The 22,206-nt window shown below is 35.3% G+C and overlaps 1 non-coding gene and 2 pseudogenes across 1 annotated transcript; 1 reads left to right on the top strand and 2 right to left on the bottom strand.

Moving 5' to 3' along the window:
• Nucleotides 1-648: 648 nt before the first annotated feature.
• On the bottom strand, nt 649-4,258 carry LOC107951515 (coronatine-insensitive protein 1-like; annotated as a pseudogene).
• Nucleotides 4,259-6,407: 2,149 nt separating this feature from the next.
• On the bottom strand, nt 6,408-21,560 carry LOC107951518 (alcohol dehydrogenase class-P-like; annotated as a pseudogene).
• LOC121217033 (small nucleolar RNA R71) lies at nt 17,772-17,878 on the top strand. Its single transcript, XR_005913242.1, has one exon. It is a non-coding gene; the product is annotated as a small nucleolar RNA R71 (small nucleolar RNA).
• Nucleotides 21,561-22,206: the final 646 nt, after the last annotated feature.

The raw sequence follows: 22,206 nt of genomic DNA on the forward strand, positions 1-22,206 counted from the left end.
CTTGACAAAGTTGAGGTGTTCGAAATTATTACATGACGAAGTTGTGGTGGCAAAGCTTAAATAGATGAGGTAATTATAACAGGATATTTTTTCATAATGGTTTAGTTTAATACCTCGTCAATCATAATTTGGTGTGAATTTTAATTTAAAATATCAAATTATCAGTCATGAACATGATTACACACGTCTAAAGGTTAACTACTTATTAGATAAACAACTTTTTTTAAAAATTTAATTTGGTTTAAATTTCTATTTAATAATATTTTTTAATAATGAAATGTATTAGTGGACCAAATTTGAGAAGGAAATAGGTCTACGGACAAACATTGTAGAATTTTTAATACAATTGTTGTATTACAATTAGCACGAACCATGTTACAACTTTTGTGATTAAATAGTTTATAGATTGAGTTGTTTTGATTTTTTAAATGGGATTCCATGGTTTCAACTAAAATAAACTAAGATCAAGTATATTTAAAATATATTTAAAAATAATAAATATTTTAATTAAATCTAAATAAAAATATATAATTTATTATATTTTAGGTTGACTTGGTTTAAATTTTTAACGGCAGTGATTAATTTGAACAATTATCTTATTGGAGTACTAAATTAAAAAAAATTACAGTGACTAAAATAAGGCAAATCTTATTTTAAAGGGACTTTAATTGTAATTTACTCAAAATTTTAATTTATAAAAGTTAATCTAGGACAACTTTTTATAAACTTATACTCCTATACAAGGATCCGCTGGTAGTTTAACCGAAATATCAAATCAGGAAAATCAATCCTTGGTCCGGCTAGGGAGTAATACGCAAGCAAATGACCCGGATGCTCTACCACGACTACCTCTCCAACCCGGTCGGTCTTGACTACACGTCTGGCCGGAACTAGTTCGATATTCCAAAATAAACGAGCCATTGCTAACAAATCACGGCTCGATTGTGACAATTCTCGATATCCTAGCACCCACAAGTACCTTAAAGAAGTTAATCGGATCATGGCAGCTGCTAGCGCATGCTCGCTGAAGAAGCAACCTCCTATTTCGAGTTTCTGCAATTTAGGGCATCCCTTGGAGAATTCCAAAAGCCCAGCATCCGACTCCCCAACGTAACCCAGAAGCATCCATCTTATGTTCCAACTATATTGCCCAACGTAACCGAGCCCCGCATCTGTCAAACCGCCAGGTCGGAGATGCAGTGCAAATCTTCTAAGCTTTCCACAGCCTCTTAGTAGAGCCCGGACTCCTTTGTCGAGAGGCAAATCCGTTATCCTTTCTTTTTGATTAAGCAAGACTAGACGAAAATCACACATGTTTTTCAAGTAACTCCCGATGTATTCCAATGATGCATTGGTGATGTCGGATACATAAACAGCCAAATGTTCCAATTCAATACATCCCTGAGCTAAAGCCATCAATCCTGTTTGTGAAACCAAACCTTCATCCTCCATTCCTTCCTCCTCAGCACCTGGCTCGATTCTAAGCCTCTTTAGTTGCTTACATTCTTCGGGCAACAACTTCTAGTCCTCGATCTCCGATAACATTCCTTGTCTAGCCAATCAGAAAACACATATAATTAAAGAATATAATGAAAAAAAATAGAATACGGACAATGGTTTTGTGATTCAACCTTGAGAACTTCCAAGTTTGGACATCTTTGTAATAACCAGCAGTGATCTTCTGTGTCGAGTAATGCATAAAGGAGATCCAATTCTTTAAACAACGGTGCAAAAGGAAACACGATTGGCATTTCATTCTTCCCCATGTAGGTTAAACCCAAACGGCATAACCTCGAGGGGAATGTCACAGCAGCATACCCATCAGGTTGGTCGTAGAAAGAACCACCGTAGAATTCTTCTAAAACAGCAGCAGCATGAAAGAAACCGACGAGATCTAAAATTTCACAATCACTAATTTTCAGAGAGACCAAATTACGACAATTTCTGGCAATAAGTTGGAGATCTTCAAAACTAACTTTGACAAAGTCCGTCATGTAAAAGTTTAAAGTCTCGAGAACTGAATTATTCATCGCAATCTCATGAATCCATCGACCATCTTTCTCAATAATTGAGCTGTCTTCCAAGAACAGGGTTCTTAATTGCCTACGCCAACATGTAAAGAAATAAATCATATGAAAGAACCAAGCCAATGCTTTTCCCCGGCAGTTTAGCTCCAACTGAGCTTCAATATCCAAGTAATTGGAATTTGATTAAAGCAATACTTACTACTTTATACCACTGGCCTTCAAGCCGTATTTCAAAAAAAAGAAGCTCAAATTTGAACACTATTAATCTTATTTATTTCTCAAATATCTAAAATAACAAATGTAATTGCACTTATTAAGCAAAATTAACCCTTAAATGATAAAAAAAATTAAAATAAGTTTTAATTTTTTTTATTTCTCAATATATCTACTGGACCACTAAGAGAATAAATACTAGTCACAAATTTTAAAATTACTCCATACTCAAAATGAATATCGAATCTTCAATCACCAATTAAAATAGGAGACACATTTGCTATTTTACCTATATCTTTAGATAAATTTTGATTATTTAAACCTTGATGTTGGACATAAATGTTCACCCCACAATTTAGGTAGTGGTTTGATTCATGTTGTGTGTAGCATTTATTTATTTCTACCAAGAATTGTAAAAAAAAAATTTAAGACATAATGATAAGTTTAGATATTAGTTTTTATATTTTTCTTGTCAATTTTATCTTTATTTTTTTTATATGTAAAAAAAGTTAAATCATTTTTTTAAAGAAAATGTTGATGAAGTCATTAATTTTTTCTTATCGATGTTGGTGTGACAATGTATGATATAGTCTATGTATATTTTATACTGACATAACATTATTTGTTTTATATGTAAATAATTTAAAATTTTTAAAAGATATATCAATTGAGTTTTAGTTTAATTGGCATGAACGTTGTTGCTAAGAAGGTGTGAGTTTGAGAAGCGTTGAGATGTATTATGCTCTTATTTATGGGTTGAGCGATGTTATGTTTTAGACATTCTATCAAAAAAATCAAATATGATCAAAATCTATATGTTTAAAAATGTAATCTTTTAGTTATTTTCGTAAAAAAAATTAAATCTTTTTAAAATATAAGTTAAATTGAAATTTTTTAAAAGTTTGAGGGTGAAAAATAAAAATATATATGAATATATAAAAAAATATTACATTAAAACCAAGTATTAGTTTAAGCATATGAATTCACATATTGAAATATGTTTAAAAAGAATAAGAAAGCTACCGGCACAATCTTCCAACGTGCAAGAGTCCATCAGTAGAAAAACCAGAGCATTTATCAAGCTTCAAACACCGCAAAACTTGCCCCCTAGACCTACACAATACTTCCAAATCTGAATCATTAACGATCATCCTCCTAAAATGCACCGATTTCAAGCAAGCCAAATTCTCGGCTATTTCCTTTACCACGGCGTTACGTACCCTCCCCAATCTTCCGGTATCATATCAAACATCGCCGCCCGAGGTTTTCCTTTCAATTTCAACGATTCCAAGTGTGGGAACCGCCGCCGCAACCGTTCGGGACTCGTCGTGTAACAAAGCGTAATCGTTATGTGCTTACGTGTCAACGCGTGGAGCTCGTACCAACGACGACAAACGAGGGAAACGGCGTTCTGGTCCTCCGGGTCGTCGATGTATAGCATCACCCAGCCCAAAACAACGTAGGTTAGACCGGTTTGTGAAGCCGTTGATTTTTTCAACTCGTTATAATTTTCCCCCATCCAAAAACTCAAATCGGATATTCAAAAGAGAAAACAAACGCTTGATCTGGAGACCAGAATAAGAAGCAAGAGGCGTTTCCTCAGCACTTGTTTTCTCCGGAAGTGAAAGAAAAAGGAATGGATTCGCCAGCAGATACTACAAATCGGGTCAGGCATGGGTCGGGTTGAGGAGACATGGAAGAAGAAGAGATAAAAGCAAGAAATGGACAAGGGAGATTGGATGGAGAGAGAAAATAGAATGGTGGAAAACAAATTTATGGACTGTATGATAGTTTGGGTAATAATTGTGAATCAAACCTGTAAATATCTGGGGAAATTTGAAAACCCAGCTCTTCAGAGTCATGTGTGGGTCCTTCTCCTAGGTTGAATTATCCTTCAAAGTCATGTGCTGGACTCCCTTTTTGATTCAAATACTGAACATTGAGAAGCTTGATTTAGTGTTTTCTCATCCAACAAAGAATTAAAAAAACCTTATTTATAACCCTGGCTTTATAATTCACAAAAATAAAATAAAAACCCTTCTTTATTAAATATAATTATTTGCTTGTACAAAATAAGTAAAGAATATAAATGTTTATTTTTACGTTATGGTGAATTCAATTTAAAAAATTTTCAATTTAAGGATTAAATTTTGTTTCATTCTTGTTTTAGTCACATGTTTTTTAAATTGATAACAAAAATGATAGACATAATCTTTTTCTTACTGATATAATAACACATTTAGTTCTCAATACTTGTATATTCTATCAATTTGACTCTAATTCTAAAATGTTCAATAAATTTAACTCTTCACATTTACAAATTCTATCAATTTGATCATCAAACTTTCTAATCAAAGCTTTCAAGTTTTAAAATAAAGGCATTCCATATCTATAAATTTGTAAAACCCAAAAAGAAAAAGAAAAAGCCGCCTCTAATTGTACAAATATAACATATAATAAATAACATGTGCAAATATATTATTGCTTAAAAGCCAAACAATTGTATCACCACTTAACATCCAAATCCAAAGAACCAAACTGAAACATAAATCTAGCAATACGTACTAATTAATTTAATAAAATAAAAAATAATTAACATCAAAGTTGCGGTTCTTCTTTATACAATAAAATCAATTAACAACCAAAAATTCTATATATTTAGTTTTTCCAAACTGCAAAGAACCTATCTTTGAGCTATGGAATAAATTGGGTAACCATTAAATACAAGAAAAAAAGTAGGAATTTAAATTATCTAGAAACTAAAATCCTTATATAGTTTAATGCTCAAGAACCTCCATAAAGTATGTTATATTTGCACAAATAAATTTGTAAAATATGTTATATTTGCACGACCGGAGAATTTTTTTTTTTTTGGTTTTGGAATGCTTCTATTGGCAAAGTTTTTTAAAAGTTTTGGTTAGGAAGTGTAAGGATCAAATTGATAGAATTTGTAAGTATTGATGACTAAATGTGTTGTTATATTAAATTAGAAAATTCTATGTCATTATTTACGTTATCAATTTAACGATGGGTAACTAAAACAGGATTGAATATAAAGTTTAGTGCCTAAATTGAAAAGTTTTAAAGTTGAGTGAACAAAATAGAAATGTGAAAATAATTGAGTAACCGTTTGTTTAATTTACTATAAAAAATACTAAAGTACTCAAGTATATAAGCCAATCTTAGGTAAAAGTACCACAAAATCTCTTGTATTATATCATGAATTGTATTTTAGTCCCTTACTAAAAAAATAGACAAATTAGCCTTCTACGCTAAATAGTGAGCAAAATAGCTCTATTAAAATTGAACCATTAAATATTTGTTTTGGTGTTTATATATAAGCTATAATAATAAATTTAGCCCTCTACCTTCATACATATATTCAATTTGACGTCTACTCTCTTTTATTGGAAGTAAAGTAGAAATTTTAAAACTAATAACACTAAAAAAGTTAAAAAGGCTTTACTAAAAAATTAAAAAAAATAAATAACACCACCGACCCAATAAAATAAGTAGGGTCAATATATTTTAAAATTTAATAAAAATTAGATTTTAGTGGGTCTGAAATTGTTATTTTTTAATAAATATTTTTTTTTTTAAAATCTTATAACAATACCGACCCGAACAGATTGAGGTTTGTATTGGCAGTATATCAAATTTGATTTATTCAGTGCTTTATTTAGAGGACCTATTCCTGATGAAATTTTCAGTTTTAGAAGCATTAATTGCATTAGACCTTTCGATGTTAAAACTTTCTAAGTTATCATATTCAATTCTCAAGTAAAGTCCCTTCCTATCTTGACCGCCAATGATCTCCGCATTCAATAAGATTTTGAGAAATATATTGCTTGTAGGAGAAGTGCCCTCCGAAATTATGCCAAAAAGTAGCATATATGCTGTAACCTTCTTCTTTTCTTTCTCTATTTCAATGCAACATTATTTTTTTATGAAAGTGAGTAACATTGGCATTTGTCGAATATGATATTTATCCATGACATATGAAATATATAATAAAGAAGCCTGTAAGGGTCAACAAGTTGAACCCAGGGCAATAGGAAAGCAGAATGAGAGACATGAATATAGGACACAATTTACCATTAGAAACAGCAAAAGCATGTATAGCATACATTATTTATTTCCTTGATCACTCTTTGCAAAACAATCCAGGCCAGTCATTCCTTATTCATCCATGCGAATCACACATCTCAGTCCCTCACCCGCCAGCATCAACTCAAATGCCTTGTTGATCTCTGAGAAGGGCACAATGTGTGTGATGAATTTATCCAGCTCAAGTTCCTGCAACATTAAAGATATCACAATCTTTACTGTCTGCTAGTATATTTGTATGGAAGAGAAAATGTACTCATGTCCAATACATATTCGAACCAGCATTTACATATTCATGCATAAATATCAAACACATTCTGTTTTGGTGTTCAACACTCACTCCTGGTTCCAATAAACAGAAAGATAAACTCACCTTGTTCATATATTTCTCCACAACAGCAGGAATGTCAGACCGAGGTTTGTAGTTTCCAAAAAAAGTACCCTTCAGAGTCTTCTCATTCAGCAGATTCACTGGGTGAGTTTTGAATGCATCGTCCTTGTTAGGAACACCCACAAGCACCGCAATTTCCCACCCCTGAAAATCAAGTCATTTCAGATAAACATGAAAAATGATATAATCTAGCATCATTGATGAAGAGGAAAATGTTGTGAAGCTATTTACATCTTGGACGCATTCAAATGCAGAAATCATGGCTTGGATACTCCCCGTACATTCAACACTGCGGTCGACTCCTCCACCAGTCATCTCAACAATGACCTAATCATTAGAATCATTTCTTAATAAGGATCCTGATGATCGTTTATGGTTCACTAAACTAGACTACGATCACGACAAAGGCAAGCGTACCTATCGAATGGTAGTAAAGCTATGGTGAGTCCAGAATATCGTATCCACAAGGACTAAAAGTACTACTATTAACTATCTTTCTATTATTTGGCCTAAAATATAAGAGATCTGTTTTAATCTAAAATTAACTAACTAATTAACTACTAAATGTGACAGAGAGTGAAGAAGATAATCGAATAAACCAATAATAAAGACAATACTTAAGGAAGAATCCACGTAAACTTCACTTATTATTCTGACTCTAAATGAAATGATTTATTCACTTGTCTTGATCCGTAGAAATCCCTAAATTATGTTAATATCTCTTTCGAGACTAATAACAACTTACTCTAAGTTGATTAATTGAAATCTCTTTCTAATTAAAACCCCTATTGTCGCATTAACTCGATTTATGGATTCCCTTATTAGATTTGACTCTAATCCGGTAGATTTATGTCATCCTATCTCTAGGATTGCATGCAACTCCGCTTAATTATGGTAGATCTACTCTTAAATAGGGACTTTTGTTCTACTGAATAAGCACATCAATCTTGAATTAATATCCTTAAAATATTAAAATAAGTATTAAGAACTCATAATTAAGAACAAGAACAAGTATTTATCATTAAATGCAAAACATTAAATAATAATATCTGTTTTAGGTTTCATCTTCCCTAGGTATCTAGGGAATTTAGTTCATAGTATAAAAGGAAGACACTTCAAATTTAGAAAAACAACAAGACATGAAAAACCCAAATAAACTTCGAGAGAAATTTGAATGGAGATCTTCAATCTTGACGTGAATCTGCTTCTGAGACGATTCCAACGGCTTCCTTCGAGTAATTTCTGCTTTCTACCCTACGTGTCTCCTTAGGTTTGTTTCTAGTGTGTTTATATAGACTTTAGAATGCTCAGAAACCCTAAAATTTGGCTTTTTCCACTTATTTTGGAAACAGGGAGCGATATCGATACGGACTGCCACATGACTGTGCTAGGAGGGGTACACATCCAAAGATAGTCTCCTTATGTCTGCTTCTAGTGTATTTATATAGACTTTAGAATGTTTAGAAACCCTAAAATTTCACTTTTTTCGCTTATTTGGGAAACAGGAAGCGATATCGATACGGACTGCCACATGGGCGTGTGGCAAGCCGGTGTGGCTCACACGGGTGTATGCTCAGCCCGTGTGGAATTCGTCTTGGCCATGTGGATCTTTCAATCAGCCAATTTCGTCTATTTTTGGCCCGTTTTATGTTCCTTTTGTTCTCCTATGCTCTCCTAAGTATAAAACATGAAATTAAGAGATTAGGAGCATCTAATTCACTAAATTATATGATAAACCGTCTAAAAATATACTAAGTATGGGATTAAAATGTGTTACTTTTATGATTTATCAAATATTCCCACACTTAAACATTTGCTTGTCCTCAAGCAAAATTCTCAACTCACAATTAAAATTAAACTTTCTCAATTCATAATTTTCATCAATAATGTTTTATCATAATTTCACAAATAATCATACATTGATAATTCAACTAAAAGAGCACTAAATGTACAAGCACTCCAAGTCTAACATTAAAAGCATGAAAATATAGCTATTTCCTTTTATCTAAATAATTACCTTTAATTCAAAAATTAACAAGAATTGACATCCTCACTAAAGATTCACTCAAATCACTCAAAGTGTTTAAGATTCAAAAAATTAAGCACTCAAGAGTCAAACATAAAAGGTTATTACCATAAGCTTGCATGAAAATCAAATCTCCACCATTATAAAATGATGTGATACACAAATCAAAAGGTCTTTAAAGAGTTGTAACAGGGCTTAGGTTAAAGGTGTGGATAAAGGCTGAAAAAGAAGGTTAGAATCGAGATTGAATTGATAAATTACCTAACTAGAAAAATAAACTAATACTTAAATAATTACATCAATCGAATTTATTAAAGATAAACATGAGCTTCTTCTCAAAATATGAAATTAACTATTTAAGCTCAAGGCAAAGAACTAATAATAATCAACATGTATGTAAATATTATATATATATTTTCTCTTTTTCTTTTTTTTTGACTGAATGAATAATAAGAGAAAATTATACAATGAAAATAAAAGAACATAGTTAGGCAATTAACCAAATCAAATCTTGACCAAAAGAGAGTTAACAAAATAGAAAAAATTCTTAGTGAAACAAAAAGTATGATGTTTGGGTTAATATTAAGAATAAATTAAGAAACGGTATGTTAGGGTCAAAGGGGTTCACTAAGGGTTAATTTGTGAAGGTAGGCTTTTTGTGGGACAAGTGGGTTAAAACCTAAGTTCCTTTATCACTTAATATATCAAATCAAAGGTGTGGTCTCGACATGTATAATCAAAGCAAGTTCTAGAATAATAATTCAATATTGACACACTCATAACCAATAATAAAGTGAGCAAGAAGAATGTATGCTCTAAAGGCTCAAAATCTTACAAAAATTATGGTTTTTGATGTCAATCTTGCAAATTTCAACTTCAAGCAATTTAGGGAAACATCTTAAAAATTTTTAATTCTGAAAAATAGACTTGTCATGCTTGATTCTCTACTATCTTAAAGTTTATACCATCAATGCACAAGTATCTATGAATTTAATCTAAAATATATCAATAAGAATCATAAATCAATAAGAGTTCATTCTAAAAGTAATATGAGAAAATTACATAAACATAAGGCATAATTCAGGGATTTTCAAATAATCATATAAATAACCTTCCCACACTTAAGATGTACATTGTCCTCAATGTACAAATAAACATAAATCATAATAGAAACAAAATATCGTAATATAGGGAGATAATTGAAACTGCCCTGAATGGTGGATGAATTTCCTAGAATTGTGAAATGCGGAATTGTAGATAAATGTAGGGGTAGTGCGAAATTCTGAGCAACTGATAAGAAAATAAACACAATGCTGAAGAAGATTAAAGGGTTACTCGTTAAGAAACAACCATAATAATTAAAATAAAGTTCAAAATAGGAAAACAAAATAAACATAAAAAGAAAAATAAAAATAAAAATAAAAATAAAAATAAAAATAATCAGACTCAATGGTCCTCATCATTCGATTGATCAGTGTCACGAGCCGGTGGCGCTGGAGGAGTGATATGAAGATACTGACAGATCTGCTATAAAGTCGTATCAATACTGTCGAACCTCTGAGCACAGTACTAACGAGAACTCATGAACTCCTCATATGACACTCCTCGAAAGCTAGCAGTAGGGGGAGCATGTCGGTGACTCGATGATGGAGGCTATGGTGGGTTCTCGTGATAGGGAGGAACATCATCAGTGAAGTCCTTTGGGTTATGCTGGATGTCAGACTGAACTAGTCTGTATTGAGGGGGTCCACTCCACATCATTGCTCGATCATCCTCATACGGATCATGCTCGAGATACCTTGAGAGGACAACTGACCGACTAGGGTAAGTGTCGAAGACTGCTCCGGTGTGTCGAGTAAATCGAAGTGTCGAGTGAGACAAGTCACGTAATGCCTGAGACAGATGGGGCCCTTCTTATGGCGTTCAGTCTGATTAAGACAAGCGAGTGCGATGAAATACGCCAAATCAAACACATGTCCGGTAGTCATGCTCCACAAGAAATAGGTGTCATAGGTACTAACCACTCCAGTGCTCTCTCTCCGTCCCGTCAAAGTGTGAGTTAGGAGGGCGTGAATATATCGTAAGGCCTGAGAGAGATGTATTGCCTTCGAGCGACTCGCGTCGTAGTTAGTCAGGTCGCCCATGAGCTCAGTCCAACATTGAGAGGGCGAGTAATGAATATGTCGATGAAGTTGAAGAAAATCTTCGGCACTCATGAACTCTTCTGTGTAATGTCCCAAAGCAGCACCGAACTTTGAGACACTCATGTGTCGTACCAACCCGCCAAGGTGAAAGGTGATTGTACTGGGCCCGTCATGGACTGACATGACCTGCTGGACTAAGAAGGTGGTACCGAACTCTAAATTGAGCTCCGAGTAAATGGGCTCGATGATGGTGAAGAACCTATCCCACGACGCTGTGGTAATAATTGAGCGCACATCATTAGCCAAATGAACCTGTTCTAGCGCGGCCCAATCAATGCAACAACCCATACCGAGGGGTCGTACTCAATGAAGCTGGAATAGTTCCTCCTGAGGGCCCGCTGAAAATCGGAGATAAGGGTGGCGAGCCTTGGCTGATGCACTTAAAGATGAGGTTCCACCGAGGCTCTTTCGCTTTTTTGAAGTGGGGACAGCGACTTGGACTTGCCATGAGTGTTTGTCATGATAAATCTGAAAAATAAAATATTTTAATAAAAACATCACTAACCAAACGCATAGAGAAGACGACAAATAAGTATGTGAATAATTGAAAGTGTTGACTTTAAAGGACTCTAATATGAGAAAATAAAAAAATGGCTAATATGTGGAATCTATTCCTAAATGTACTAACCTTAACAAGCAAAACAGACAGCATATTATAGTAATCAGTAATAATAATGTGAAAATGAAATATCTTATTAAACTAATATGAACCAGCCAATCATAATGTAAAAATAAACTAAACTAGAAGCATGAAAAATCAACCTTAGATGAAATAAAAGAGAAAAACAGCAGTGTTAAAGAAAAGTCAAAATAATAAGAAGACTAATGAATCTAAACTAAACTGTATCAAAATATATATTAACATAATCAAAATAAAGAAATAAGTTAAAATGAATTATAAATAGAATAAAGCAATAAGGAATACAGTAAATAAAGGATAAAAATAAGAAAAATGAGTCAAAGGGATAGAGTAACCGACGGTATGAAGGCGGTGGTTGGAAAGGAGCGTGACCAGCAGTCAGGGGGTCGAGTGCAACGGAGGTGAGTATGTGCTAGGGACGGGGTGATTTTGGTTGGGGCTAGTCGGTGGTGATGGGAGGGCTGTGCGTCGTAGGGAAGAAAAGAGAAGACTAGGAGGACAAAAGGAGGGGATAAGGGGAAAGAAAGGGAAAGAAAGGGGAGGGGGAATGCAGATGATGGTGGCAAAAAACGTGGGGGTTAGGTCAAAGGCGGCGAGTGTTTGGGAAAAATTTGGAGAAGAGGATAAAAAGTAAAAAGAGAAAAAAATTAGGGTTGGAGATTTTTAAAATGGACACAATCATATGAGCCCCGTGTCGGGCCACACGACCATGTCACACGCCTGTGTGGCTCAAAATCCAGCCCATGTTTGTCGAGGAAAATAATAGCCTACTAGTCAGACGGTATTGGACAAGCCCGTGTGTCTAGGCCGTGTGGTGCATACGGCCATGCCGCACGGCCATGTGCTACGTTGTTCGCTTCTCCCATGCCCGTGTAGTATCTTACACATTCGTGTGTCCGAGCACACGGTCGTGTGCCTCGCCTGTGGAGCTCTCTGTCTTGTTTAAAATTTAAAAAATTAGCTTCAGTTTTCACACGGCCTAGGACACGCCCGTGTGTCTAGGCCGTGTAGTCCACACGGCCGTGTCAAACGCCTGTGTGTCCTTTTTTAGGCTATGTCTCTGTCGATATTTGGGAAAATTTAGCTCTAGGGTCAACACGGCCAAGGACACATCGGTGTGTACAGGCCGTGTTGGCCACACGACTGTGTCGCCAGGCCGTGTAGCCTACTGTTGAATTTTTCAAATTTTAAAAACTAAGACCCAAAATCCACATGGCTAAGGACACACCCGTGTGTCCAGCCCATGTGGGTTACATGGCCACATTGCACGACCGTGTAATTTATTTGTTGCACCTCTGATAGATCACACGGCCAAGGACATGTCCGTGTGTCCTGGCCGTGTGGTTAAAAAACCTGTACTTTTTTTAATGTCAGTAATTATTAAAGAAATATCGTAAGATGAAAATAAGGAAATTAATAAAATTAATACTCGGGTTGCCTCCCGAGAAGCGCTTATTTAAAGTCTAAGCTGGACTTACCTTGTGCGCATGGTTACAAAAGTTTAAGGAGCTGAAGCTCCTCTCTATCATTCCTAAAATCCTCACCATTATAGATTTTAAGTCGATGATTGTTTACCTTGAATTTTCCAAATTCTGGGTGAGTTACCTCTATCGTACCGTATGGGAAAACGATTTGCACTACGAATGGACCTGACCATCTTGATTTCAGCTTTCCCGAAAACAATTTGAGCCTTGAATTATACAAGAGGACAAGATCTCCAACTTCGAATTGTTTGGGCTTCTTTAAATGAGCGTCGTGGCATCGCTTTGTAGCTTCTTTGTATAATCGTGAGTTCTCATTAGCGTTTGCTCGCCATTCATCTAACTCGTTTAGCTGCATCAATCTCTTCTCACTTGTGAGTTTGAGATCAAAGTTAAGGAATGTTATAGCCCAAAATGCTTTATGCTCTAATTCAAATGGTAGATGGCAACTTTTCCCATAAACAAGTTTGTAAGGAGAGGTTCCTATGGGAGTTTTAAAAGTGGTTCTATAGGCCCATAAAGTGTTATCTACTTTTGTCGCCTAATCCTTCCTGTTTGATTCTACAGTTTTCTTTAAGATGCGTTTAAGTTCTCGATTGGCGACTTCAACTTGTCCACTGGTTTGAGGGTGATAAGGGGTAGCTATCCTGTGATGTACTCCATATTTCTTAAGTACTTTATCAAATTGAGCATTACAAAAATGTGTACCCCTATCACTAATGATTGCTCTAGGTGTTCCGAATCGAGAGAAGAGCTTTTTGAGAAATCTAACTACCACTCTAGCATCATTAGTAGGTAAAGCTTGAGCTTCTACCCATTTCGACATATAATCGACTGCTACTAGGATATATTTATTGCCATACGAACTAGGGAATGGGCCCATAAAATTGATACCCCAAATATCAAATATTTCACATGAGAGCATATATGTTTGAGGCATTTCATCATGTTTAGATATATTACCTGTTCTCTGGCATTTATTACAAGAAGTAATATACCTATTAGCGTCTTTGAACAGTGTGGGCCAATAAAAACCTGATTTGAGTACTTTATGTGCTGTCCTAGTTCCACTGTAATGTACTCCTGTTGGACCTGAGTGGCAGTGTTCCAAGATCTTACTCGCTTCTGATTTTGTAACACATCTCCGAATTACTTGATTTACGCATGCACACAAAAGAAAAGGATCCTCCTAAAAATAATTTTTCATATCGGTAAAGAATCGCTTCTTTTGATTATGTGTCAACCTTTTTGGAATGATGTTAGCAACTAGATAATTCGCAATATCTGCAAACCAAGGGCTCTCAGAGTCAGTTATAACCAAGAGTTGTTCTTCAGGAAACGAGTCATTTATCTCATGTTCATCAAGCTCGTAAGATGTGGGTTTTCTGATCTGGACAAATGATCTGCTGCAAATTTTCTGCTCCTTTCTTATCTTGAATTTCTAAATCAAATTCCTGCAACAATAAAATCCATCTTATTAGTCGAGGTTTTGCATCTGATTTAGTAAGGAGATATCGAAGAGCTGAATGGTCAGTGTAGATGAAAACTTTAGATAATATTAAATATGGTCTAAATTTATCGAATACAAAAACCACAGCCAATAATTCTTTCTCAGTCGTCGTGTAATTTTCTTGTTGGGCTGTCAATATCTTGCTAGCGTAATAGATCGGTTGAAAATGCTTGTCTCTTCTCTGTCCAAGAAGCGCGCCTATTGCAAAATCATTCGCATCACACATTAGTTTAAAAGGTAAATTCCAATCAGGTGCAACTACAATCGGAGCATTAATTAATTTATCTTTAAGAGTATTAAATGCTTCTAAACATTTCTGATTGAAATTGAAAGACACATCTTTTTCTAGTAAATTTGTTAAAGGCTTAGCTATTTTAGAAAAATCTTTAATAAATCTTCTATAAAATCCAACATGTCTTATAAAGCTTCGGATAGCCTTAACTGAACTAGGGAGAGGTAATTTCTCAATGGTTCCAATTTTTGCTTTGTCAACCTCGATCCCTTGACTAGAAATTTTGTGGCCTAAAACAATCCCTTCACGAACCAAGAAGTGACATTTTTTCCAATTCAGTACAAGGTTTCTTTCCTCACATCTCATTAGAACTTGTTTTAAAATTTTAATGCAAAGATGAAAAGAGTTACCGAATACCGATAAGTCATCCAGAAATACCTCCATAATGTCTTTTACGAGTTCATCAAAAATGGCCAACATGCATCGCTGAAAAGTAGCATGAGCATTATATAATCCAAAAGGCATTTGTTGATACGCAAACGTACCGTATGGACATGTAAATGTCATTTTCTCTTGGTCCTCAGGAGCTATTGGAATTTGGAAGTAACCAGAGAGTCCATCTAAGAAGCAATAATACATATGCCCAGATAATCTTTCCAACATCTGATCAATGAATGGTAAGGGAAAGTGATCTTTTCTAGTGGCATCGTTCAACTTCCTATAGTCAATGCAAACTCTCCATCCTGTGACTGTTCGTGTTGGGATCAATTCATTCTTCTCATTAGCCGCAACAGTCATGCCTCTTTCCTTAGGGACAACCTGCACAAGACTCACCCAAGAACTGTTAGAAATAAGATAAATAACTCCAGCATCTAGAAGTTTAATTACATCAGCTTTTACGACTTCTTTCATGTTAGGATTCAGTCGTCTGTGAGCTTGCACACAAGGTTTATATTCATCTTTCATTAAAATTTTATGTGTGCAAAAAGAAGGATTGATCCCTCTTATGTCAGAATTCTTCCAAGCTATGGCTCTTTTATACTCCTTCAACACTTGAAGTAACTCGTGCTTTTCGGTTGGCTGTAAATTTGAAGTAATAATCACTGGTAATGTGGAATTATTTCCAAGAAACGCATATTCTAGGTGATTTGGTAATTGCTTCAATTCCAATTTAGGAGGTTCTTCAACAAAGGGTTTTAATTTTAACTCATTATTTACCTCAATACCCTCATAATTCTTCTATCTCAGTGAAGACTCATTAGAATTTAATTTAGCTTTTGTCTTACCTAACACAGCATCATCGTCATTTACCTCCTCTTCTTGGGCAAGACACAGTTCCAACGTGTCCTTATGAACGATTTCCTGTAAAGAATCTTGAGTAGCATGATCAATAGAATCAATAAAATAGCAGGAGTCATCTTGTTCTTTAGAAAATCTCATGGCATCATAAATTTTAAAAATAATCTCCTCGTCACCTACCCTAAGTACAGGTTTATCGTCGCCTACATCAATAACAGCCCTAGTAATGGCTAAAAATGGGTGACCTAAAATTAAAGACACCTCAACATCCTCATCCATACCAAGCACAACAAAATCAACAGGGAATATGAATTTATCTACTTTTACGAGTACATATTCAATAATACCCCTAGGGTATTTAACAGATCTATTAGCTAGTTGTATACTCATCCTAGTAGGTTTTGGTTCCCAAGGCCAAGTTGCTTGAACATTTTGTAAGGCATTAAATTAATGCTAGCGCCTAAATCAGCTAGTGCCTTCTCAACATTTAAACTACCAATTAAGCAGGGAATAGTAAAACTTCCTGAATCTTTCAGTTTGGTTGGTAGTTTATTTTGGAGTATGGCTGAGCACTCTTCGTTGAGTTTTACTATAGATAACTCTTCAAACTTCCTTTTATTTGTTAGAAGCTCCTTCAAAAATTTTGTATATGTAGGCATCTGCGAAATAGCTTCAACAAAAGGTAAGTTAATATGTAACTGTTTAAAAAGTTCAAAAAATTTACCAAATTGTGCATCCATGCGGTCTTTCTTCAACTTCGCTGGATATGAGATTGGTGGTTTATATTCCTTCAGCACCGGTCTTTCACTTTATTCGGGTTTTACCTCCTCATCCTCTTTCCTATCAGATTCTTGTGGAAGCTTCTTTTCAGATTCAGTTAACACTTTCCCACTCCTTAGGGTAACTGCTTTCACGTGCTGTTTTGGGTTGGGTTCGATGTTACTAGGCAGACTTCCTTGTGGTCTTTCTGAAATCATCTTAGCCAGTTGTCCTATTTGATTCTTCAGCCCTTGAATCGATGCTTATTGATTTTTAAGTGTAGTTTCAGTATTTTGAAAATGGGTTTCCACCACTAAAATAAACTTCGTCATCATCTCTTCAAGGTTTGACTTTTTCTCTTGCTGGTAAGGTTGTTGTTGGAAGCCTAGAGGGGGTGGTGGCCTCGGATTTCCTTGGCCTCCCCATGAGAAATTTGGGTGGTTCCTCTAACTTGCATTGTAAGTGTTACTGTAAGGATGATTTTGAGGTTGAGGATTATTACCCATATAATTTATTTGCTCGTTCTCCATTCTGGGGCCGAAGGGTAAATATTCTGAATTGCCCATTCCAACTCTATTCGAGTCACATTGCATCACCGAATGTACCTGCGTAGAACTGCATACACTGTCAATCTTTTTATTCAAGAGTTCTACCTAGTTTGATAGCATGGTGACTTCATTTAGGTTGAAAACACCAGTTGATTTCGTTGGCTTTGTTCTCATGATTTGCCACTGATAGTTATTCAATGACATCTCCTCTATAAACTCATAAGCCTCCTCAGGTGTTTTGTTATTTATGGTTCCACCGGCAGCTGCATCGACCATTTTCCTAGTTGAGGGGTTCAAACTGTTATGAAAAGTTTGAACCTGTAGCCATAAAGGTAACCCATGGTGAAGGCACCTTCTTAGTAAGTCCTTATACCTCTCCCATGCATCGTATAAAGTCTCTAAATCCATCTGTACAAAGGAAGAGATATCGTTCCTCAATTTGGCTGTCTTAGCTGGTAGAAAGTACTTTAGTAGAAACTTCTCTGTCATCTGTTCCCAAGTAGTGATTGAACCTCGTGGTAGGGAGTTCAACCAATGCTTAGCCTTATTTCTTAACGAGAAGGGAAATAGCCTTAGGCGAATGGCGTCGTCAGAAACGCCATTGATCTTGAAAGTGTCGTAATATTCCAGAAAGTTGACCAAATGAGTATTTGGATCCTCCTCTTGCAAACCATCGAACTGAATAAACTACTGGATCATCTAAATTGTATTTGGCTTCAGTTCGAAATTGTTTGCAGTGACAGTAGGTCGAACAATACTCGATTCAGCCCCAGTGAGATTGGGCTTAGCATAATCGTACATAGTATAAGGAGTAGGATTCTAATTTACAGGAATTGCGGCAACCATAGGAGGTAGCGAATTATTTTTATTTTCAGCCATCTCCTCGATAGTATTAGTATCGTCCTCATGCTCTTCCTTTATATACTGTAAGCTCCACCTTATTTCTCTACGATTTCTACGAGCTGTATTTTCAATTTCATTATTGAATAATAATGGTCCTGACGGATTCTTTCTAGTCATAAACTACAAGAACTTGCCAGAAGCAAACAAAAGGAAAATTAGTAATTAAATATAAAACTAAAACAAAAATTAAATGTAATAAAATAAAAATGGCTAAATTAATAAAAATCAAGCGTTCCTAATATCTTAGTCCCTGGCGACAGTGCCAAAAACTTGATGATCGTTTTATGGTTCACTAAACTAGGATACAATCACGACAAAGACAAGCATACCTATCGAATGATAGTAAAGCTATGGTGAGTCCAGAATATCGTATCCACAAGGACTAAAAGTACTGGTATTAACTATCTTTCTATTATTTAGCTTAAAATATAATAGATCTATTTCAATCTAAAATTAACTAACTAATTAACTACTACAAGCGAAAGAGAGTGAAGAAGATAATCGAATAAACCAATAATAAAAACAATACCCAAAGCAGAATCCACCTAGACTTTACTTATTATTCTGACTCTGAATCGAACGATTTATTCACTTGTCTTGATCCGTAGGAATCCCTAAATTATGCTAATATCTCTTTCGAGACTAAGAACAACTGACTCTAGGTTGATTAATTGAAATATCTTTCTAATTAAAACCCCTATTCGCATTAACTCGATTTATAGATTCCCTTATTAGATTGACTCTGATCCGGCAGATTTATGTCGTCCTATCTTTAGGATTGCATGCAACTCCACTTAATTTTGGTAGATCTACTCTTAAACAGAGGCTTTTGCTCCACTGAACAACATCAAGCTTGAATTAATATCCTGAAAATATTAAAACAAGTATTAAGAACTCATAATTAAGAATAAGAACAAGTATTTATCATTAAATTCAAAACATTAGATAATAAGATCCGTCTTAGGTTTCATCTTCCCTAGGTATCTAGGGAATTTAGTTCAACATTAGATAATAAGATCCGTCTTAGGTTTCATCTTCCCTAGGTATCTAGGGAATTTAGTTCATAGTATAAATGGAAGACATCTCAAATTTAGAAAAACAACAAGACATGAAAAACCCAAATAAACTTTCAAAGAAATTTGAATGGAGATATTCAATCTTGACGTGGATCTGCTTCTGAGACGATTTCAATGGCTTCCTTCGAGTAATTTCTACTTTCTGCTCTGCGTGTCCCCTTAAGTCTGCTTCTAGTGTGTTTATATAGACTTTAGAATGCTCAGAAACCCTAAAATTTGGCTTTTTCCGCGTATTTGGGAAACAGGGAGCGATATCGACATAGGCTGCCACATGGGCGTGTGCTTTGCCCGTGTGGAATTCGTCTTGGCCATGTGGATCTTTCAGTCAACCCGTTTTGTCCGTTTTTGGCCCGTTTTATGCTCCTTTTGTTCCCCTATGCTCTCTTAAGTATAAAATATGGAATTAAGGGATTAGGAGCATTTAATTCACTAAATTATATGATAAACCATCCAAAAATATGCTAAGTATGAGATTAAAATGTGTTACTTTTATGGTTTATCAGATCCCATAACAAGTTGACAGGTTTTACGCAAGGTGACCCTAGTAACTAATGGTTATGTTCCAATCAGAATCCAGCAGGATGCTATAGAAATGAATTTTCAAGTGGGAACCAACCTCTTGGACAGGTTTGTTGTTATCTTTTGGATTCACAAACTCTGTAACACCGAATTTCTTTACAAACTCTGTAACACCGAATTTCTTGGCTGCAACAATTAATAAGAATAAACATGATTAGTTTTGTAACTTTGCTTAACCAGAAACATAACCGATCTTGGAATGTTTTGTTCAAGTAACTACAAAACCAATGCTACCTTGTTCGAATCTGCTGGGGTTCAAATCAACGCCAATGATCCTCGAAGCACCAGAAACTCTTGCTCCTTCGGCAGACTAAATTGCAGAACAGAGAATTAATGATAAATAAGTCCTACACTCTTTCTAGTCGCCAAGAAGAAGAAAATATAACATCAAAGCGACAAGAATAACTCACAGCAAGACCGACAACTCCTAGTCCGAAAATCGCAACAGATTGACCCTTTTTTGGGTTTAACATTAACAGTGGCACCAAACCTACAAGAACAAAAGCAAAACAAGTTGTGAAACAAGAACTCCTTCACTTTCATATACATCGTTTACATATCCAAAAGAAAAGGGGGTAGAAAAATTTAGTCATTAACTAACCTGTGGACATCCCGCAGCTCAAAATACAAACTTTATCAAGTGGAGCACGTGGATTGATCTTGGCGACCTGGCCGACATGGACAACAGTATATTCGCTGAAAATAGACGTCCCAAGGACGTGGTAGATAGGCTTCCCGTTGATGGAAAACCTGGATTTTCCATCTTTAATCATTCCAACCCTATCAGTGTTGATTCGGAGGAGATCACACATGTTACTCTATTCAGACAAGCAATGGGAACACTCCTTGCATTCCCCAGTGAAGATGGGGAGAACATGGTCCCCTGGCTTTAGATCAGTCACGCCCTCTCCTACACTCTCCACAATCCTAAACAATAATCAAAGAAAAGGTTTAATGCGTATACACATAATAAGAATATTATAGGAACTGTAAATATTTAGACTGGCTATACATACCCTCCAGCTTCATGGCCAAGTATGCGAGGAAACAGTGGATTTTGTCCCTACAATAACAGAAACAATGTCAGAGTTAGATTGAAAATCTTTCTCCTAACAAGTTGAAGTAAGAAAAAAAGAGAAGTGTGAACCTTAGCATCCCAGAAGTAGACATCGGTGTGACATAAAGAAGTGAAGAGTATCTTAATACGAACTTCATCCTTCTGTGGTGGTGCCACTTCCACTTCCTCTATGGACAATGACTTCTCCGGCTCCCACGCCACAGCAGCTGCAATAATAGCACATCCACTGAATTAGAAAAATAATGGCCAACCATTGAAGAATATTCATCAAAGAAAGAGTGTTTTAACATGCATCAAAACCGCAAAAGTCAAAATCAACAGAAAAATTCAAAACCAGATAAATCCCAGAAAAAGAACCCAGTTATCGTATAACAAGCAATCGCACAATAGAGGGAGAGAGTCGAAAGATCACCTCTGCAACGAATGACCTGACCAGCAGTACTCATAATGGCTGTTAACAATAAAGTCTTCTTTGATTTGTCTGCTCACTAGTTTTTTCTTCTGTATGTAGTTTATGATGAAAGAAGAAAGCTAGCAAGAATCTATTTATAGCAGCTGAATTGAAACACATTTCCAGCTTACTAGATTACGTAAAGCACACCAAATGGTTTGGTTTTCCTCAAAATTACAGTTATGTTTCTAGGCGAATCGGTGTCTGGTTTTGGGTAGCAGTATTCACTGTTGTAGTGGTTTTGCATAGGCCGGTCAACCGTCAACTAGATTCTAGTGGTCCTAATAATGGGCGCCTCATGGATCCCTGAATTGTTACAATTTTCCTTATTGGGTAATATAAGGTATGAAGGTGAGGTTCAAGAAAACTAGGCCTACTCATTTTCTTTCCTTATTTGGAAGAAAACAAGATTAAGCGTATTGATTTGGGATAAATACCACTTGCCATTTAAATTCAGTATTTACTACGGATTCATTGCTTCATCCAATTCTATTATCTATGGGTTTTCGTTTTTTAACCAAGTAAACACCCAGGTTTCTTTTAAGCTTAAAAGTACTTTGTATGCAATAATATTATGGCTTCATATAACATTTAGTAATTGAGTTTTAATTTTTTTTAATTTGGCATTTAATTTTTTCCTAATTTGGCACATGAATTTAATATTTTTTTCTAATTTAGTACA

Source organism: Gossypium hirsutum, chromosome A02 (assembly GCF_007990345.1).
Source record: "Gossypium hirsutum isolate 1008001.06 chromosome A02, Gossypium_hirsutum_v2.1, whole genome shotgun sequence".
Classification (NCBI taxonomy): Eukaryota; Viridiplantae; Streptophyta; class Magnoliopsida; order Malvales; family Malvaceae; genus Gossypium; species Gossypium hirsutum.